The following is a 5,739-nucleotide window of genomic DNA, read 5'->3' on the forward strand; positions in this document are numbered from 1 at the left end:
CCACGCTCTTCTAGTAAACATGCCGGTGTTGCGCCCTTCAGCGAAAGACTGCACTTCAGCTTCTGTGATTTATTCCCTCGACGGGTCACTGTAGGCATATATTACGCCCATCATAGCAAGCTGATAAGTTGTAGTCAGCACAGTTTCTAAGAGTCTGGAGTCCCTCCGTGTTTTATTTATTTATTTAAGTCTCACCTGTTTTAATCACATTTTAATCATGAAATACATGACAGAATGCACACTTATGAATGTATCAATTTCTATCAGTTAATTTTTTTCCCTAAAAAATATTTACTGTGTCTGTGTATATTTTCTCAAATATCCTTATTCAATATTGGCTAAAGTGAAATAGTTTTATAACTTGCAAATACTGTGAGTGCAAAAAAGCAAGCTATAGACCCTATACAGCGGTTTGCAAAACTATTCCTACCCCTTTGAATTTCACATTTTGTCACCTTGCAACCACAAACTTAAACATATTTTATTTAGATTTTAAGTGACAGACCAAGTAGCACACAATTGCAAAGTGGAACAGAATTTATGCATGTTTTTGAAGACTTTAATCAAATAAAAATCTATAAAGTGTGATGTGCAAAAGTGTTCAGACCCCCCAAAGGCAACACCCCACCCACGCCACCTAGTAGAGCCACCAGGTAAGGTGGATGGTGATAAGAAGTGTTATTTTGCATAGACTTTCATCTGGCTACAAAAAGTCTTAAAATTACATTTAGGATACAGAGTGCCAACATTTAGCTATAAACCATTTTCCTTTTTCATTATGTTTAAAAGGTATGTTTTGTACAGATCTCTAGCATGCAATTACTTTAACTAACAGGAGCTATTTTCATTGGTGCTTGTTTCAGGGCTTTAATTTTTCTCTTCAGCATATCCTGCACTGTAAGACAAAAAATGCATCTCCAAAACACCCCTTTAATGTAAGTCAAAGTACAAATAATTAATTCATAGTCATTTTTGAGCATTTCTATACGATTTTGAGTTCGCTAAGGCCCAATCTGTCCTTTTGTCCAACTTTACACATAGCTGCCCAATACACAACATGGTGAGTGCTTCTGGATAAAGCAAACACTACACCCAAAGCTCTGTAAACTTTTGCTAGAATGCTATTTTTTGCATCCAAGCTCTACACACACAGCAACTGAACAGCTATTTCTGTATCACAGATAAACCCTGAATGAATAAACTGAAAACACTACTAGCTTGTGTTTCTTGAGTGTTCAGTGTGCTGGTTTGTCTATTACTCATATGTATATATTTTTTTCACAAATATACAGGCTATTTACGCATTACTAGCACAAAACCACTAAAAGTAAAGTTAATTACAATAGTAATGTTTACTTTTTGGATATGATCAGCACTGCAACACAACATTTTTTATATACCACTAAGACATACATAAGTTTTTCCTTGCCATCGCGCTCACTGGGAGTTCTGTATTCTGTATTTTCTATGTTTAATGTTTTGCCTGATTATTTGTCCTGTGACCATGTTTCTGTTAAGCCAACACTTTGTGAATGCACAGATTAGTATCCTATGCTGAGTCACACAAAGCGTCGCAAGGTCAGAGTGCACCTTTTAAAGGGAATGCATTGCGACACACTGATCGGTTTATTTCACATTAGTTTATGCCTTTTGTGCATTTCGAGCCAGTATGCCCTAAATCCAGCTGCGCTATCCACAATTGACCGGTGCGCTACACATCACTGAAGTAGGGCCCTCTACTTATTTTGGTAGGCTGGTCACTCCTGGAAAGGTTCACCAGTGTTTCATGTTTTCTTCATTAGTGAATAATATCTCTCACTGTGGTTCACTGGAGTCCCCACGTTTTAGAAATGTCTTTGTAACCTTTTCCAGACTAATAGATATCATGGATCCACACTGCCTTGTATCAACGGTTCAGGCTGGTGGTGGTGGTGCAATGGTGTGGTGGGATATTTTCCTGGCACATTTTAGGCCCATTAGTACCAATTGAGCTGTGTCAACGCCACAGCTTACCTGAGTATTGTTGCTGACAGCGCCTGACAGCCTCAACTTTATCCACCTGTGGGTGTATCAGACCTCCACCCAGGACAGAACCAGGTAGGAGAGTTTTTAGCAAGGTGGCATTTGGCCAGATTTGCAGACAGACCTGCGCTGAAGGCTCAATCACTCTCAGCTCCAGCATAGTATGCACCTCCCTTTTCAGGTCCGGGATCAAGCGTGCCGACACTGTGCAGTTTGTCTGTCTGATCGGCGCTGATTTCAGCAGACCGATGTCATGCTGCATAAGGCTAGTCCTACCTGGCACATCCCTGAAAAGGTCGGGTGGGAAGACACTCACAAGGTCTCCCTTCTGCTGAGATGTGACAGCTTAAGCGGGACGTTGTTATCCCTGGTACCTGGTAGGTATTGCTCTGCGAGTTCTTCCTCTTCACCCACTCACAGATGTTCCGAAGTGTACAGCTTGGGCTTTCCCCACTGCCTCAACATGTTAATGTGGAAAGTCCTGTGCTGTTTCCTTTTGTCAGGAAGCAGTAGTTCGTACGTGGTCTTGTTGACCCTGCGCAGAAGTTTATACGGGCCCTGCCACTTCGCTAGCAGACCCATGTCCGAGGTGGGGAGAAGAACGAGAGCCCGGTCTCCCGGCTGCAACTCCTTGTCCCTCGCAACCTTGTCGTAGCAGCGTTTTTGGCGATGCTGCGCCTCTTCCATGCTGACCATGACCAGCTCGACCAGCTGCGCCATCTCATCTTGAGTACATGAGACAACACATTGGTCTGCTGCCCCTTATACCGTGCCCCTCAAGTCTCCTTCAAGACATCCAGTGGACCCCTCACTTCCCTACCATAGAGGAGATGGAATGGTGAGAATCCGGTAGAGGCACCTCTCTGTAGGCAAACAGCAGATACGGCAGCTACATGTCCCAGTCTGCACCAGTGTCTGAAACAAACTTTTTGAGCATACACTTCAGAGTCTTATTGAAGCGCTCCACGAGCCAGTCCGTCTGAGGTAGGAATGGGGTGGTACTTAAGCCTTTTATTCCTAACAGCGCGTAAATCTCACTAAGCTGCTTAGACGTACATTTAGTACCCCGTCAAGACCTCTCGTGGTATACCCACCCTCAAATTAGTTGAATCAGAGCGTTGCCAATTTGGCGCGTTTTAACTTTCGAACGCTTCCAGATATCTAGTGGCATAGTCACAAAGCACTAAAATAACGGTTAGTCTACCTACTTCTAGGAAGTGGACCCAACACATCCGCCGCGATGCACAAAAACGGGACATCTATTATGGGCATGCTAATCATGGGAACCTTACCTGCCTTCTTCTGAGGAGCTGTCAGTAGACACTCAGGGCATGTTCTACAGAAGTTGTTTACATCTAAATTTAAACATGGCCAGAAAAATCTGCTCACTATTCTATTCAGCGTTTTATCTTAACCCAAATAACCAGCTCGGAATGAATAAGTACGTTCTGCCTCATACAGGTAGGTACTACGAGCTGCTCGGCACAGGGCTGGACAAAAAATCGGCCCTGGCATTTTTGGTTTAGACCGGCCCCTCATAATTAGCAGAGCACAACCGACTTGTAATTTATGTATGTGGGCTTACAGAGAGGCATAATGTATCATCAACACACACACTCACACACACACACACACACACACACACACACACACATACACATACATATATGTTAACATATATTGGTAACACCATTTTTGTCTGCTCTGTGTAGTTAGATTGATTTTTTATCATTTCTATTAAACTAATCTCTAATATGTATTTCCTCCTTTACACAGCTATAAAATGTATTTGTATCAGGCTACAAACAGGGCAGCTTTATAAATTCATGCAATACAACTATGTCTTTAAAGCATTTGACACTGTTTTACTCTTATTCATGCATACATTTTACTAATATTACTTTTATACTTTTTTTTACTTTAGTCATGCTTAAATTGCAAAGCTTTTACTTATAATTTATGAGTTTTAAAATCTGTTATTTCACTTGTTTGAGTGCTTATTAAAACATGTTGAACCACAGCATAGAGGTTACAAACTCAAACTACTATGCAGCCTTTCAACACAGCTTTAACCTAAATATCTAAAATGCTATGATGTAGCCTAAAATGGACACTTGCTGCTCATCCAACACTTCTCAGTTTGCACTTCAAAAACAAAGGCTTGAGAGACTCGTCCTGTGCCTGTAACACCCTGTTATTTCCCGGGATATTCCCTGTGCTGCTGTCGGGCTCCACTGCTCAGCTATGACCATTTGCTATCAGCCATTGCTCATTACATTTCTCACGTAATAGAGCTAACGTTACCTCCATCACCTCAAAGTCCCTGTGTAATCCTAACTTTACTAACATTGCCACCTGCTTATGTTCTACACATTCCTGCTTAGTCTGTCCCTCGGTTTTTCTGTCCGTTTCTCGGCTCACCTGGTCTGCTGCTTCTGTGTTCACCTACGGAGAAGCGAACATGTCTGTGATTTTTACACATTTTGCCACAGCCACAGTGAGTTTCTTCGTGCGCAACTTCTCCGCACAACTATTTTTGCCGTTTTTGTTTCTCCATACTGCCTTTCCTTTAACATACGCGCTCAACACTGAATGTACCACACAGAGAAAGGGTGTAGAACTGGCGGATATGTGCTTTCGCTTGTAAACACTCGGGGGTACACTGGCAAGCCCACGCTTTCTTCTTCACACACACTCAATGCAAAGTAGATAGATTTGGAGAAGAAGGGCGTGACTAATTTGCAATACAGAGAAACCTGGAATGAAGTGGAACGGAACAGTGCATTCTAATCACAATGCACTGTACATGTATTATGTTTGAGGCAGTCAAACAAAATCCCAGACAATTTTGAAATCCCCCCGGACATTTTTTTAGGTCTCAAAAGTAGGACATGTCCGGGAAAAAGGGAACGTCTGGTCATCCTATCTGAAGCATGCTGCATACTTGCTCCAGATCACACAACTGCTTGGTGACTCCTCTGCAAGTCGACTCAGTGCTTTGGCTCCTTCCCCACTCGGCTCACCTCGCTGTGAACTTTGTGTGACAAGCTGCTTCTTCAGAGCCATCTTCCGTTGCGGGGGTGTCTTGCGCATTGGCTGGTGCCGCGTGGTGCCCTTTCTTGCTTCTTGCAACCATTTGAAGTAGTGTGGTCGGGGTGTGGAGGCACCTCCCATACAAGGTTCAGATGGACTCCAGAAGTAGGTTGCACTCAAGCACTTTTTTTATTTTTGAGTTCACACGACAAAAATAGAAAAGAAAAACTGTGAAAAACTAAAAAGAAAATAAAATAAATAAAGTAAACAAAACTGGAATTATTAAGCCGAAGCTTCTTCAAGCAATTCCAAATGGTCTCCTTTGGCAATTAGCGGCCAGCCAGTGTCGGTGACCATGGCCACATGGACACAACCATTCTTAACACAAAATAAAAAAATAAAAAAAAACTGACCCGAGCCTCTCCTCTATTTGAATAACTAGCCCCGCCCCTTGGCTATACCACTACCGGGCTAGTGGGGGTTACAATTTAACAAAATATATAAACACACATATAACCCAATACAATGGACAACCATTCCACAAAACACACACACCTAGCAATACCCCATACACATTTCAGCACCTTCAGCATTTCTGCATATCGTCCAGAGTCACAATGGACGGCCTTGTCTTGGTAGGTTTACAGTTGTGCCATACTCTTTCCATTTCCAAATAATGGATTG

The sequence above is a fragment of the Astyanax mexicanus genome, chromosome 1 (genome assembly GCF_023375975.1).
Source record: "Astyanax mexicanus isolate ESR-SI-001 chromosome 1, AstMex3_surface, whole genome shotgun sequence".
Classification (NCBI taxonomy): domain Eukaryota; kingdom Metazoa; phylum Chordata; class Actinopteri; order Characiformes; family Acestrorhamphidae; genus Astyanax; species Astyanax mexicanus.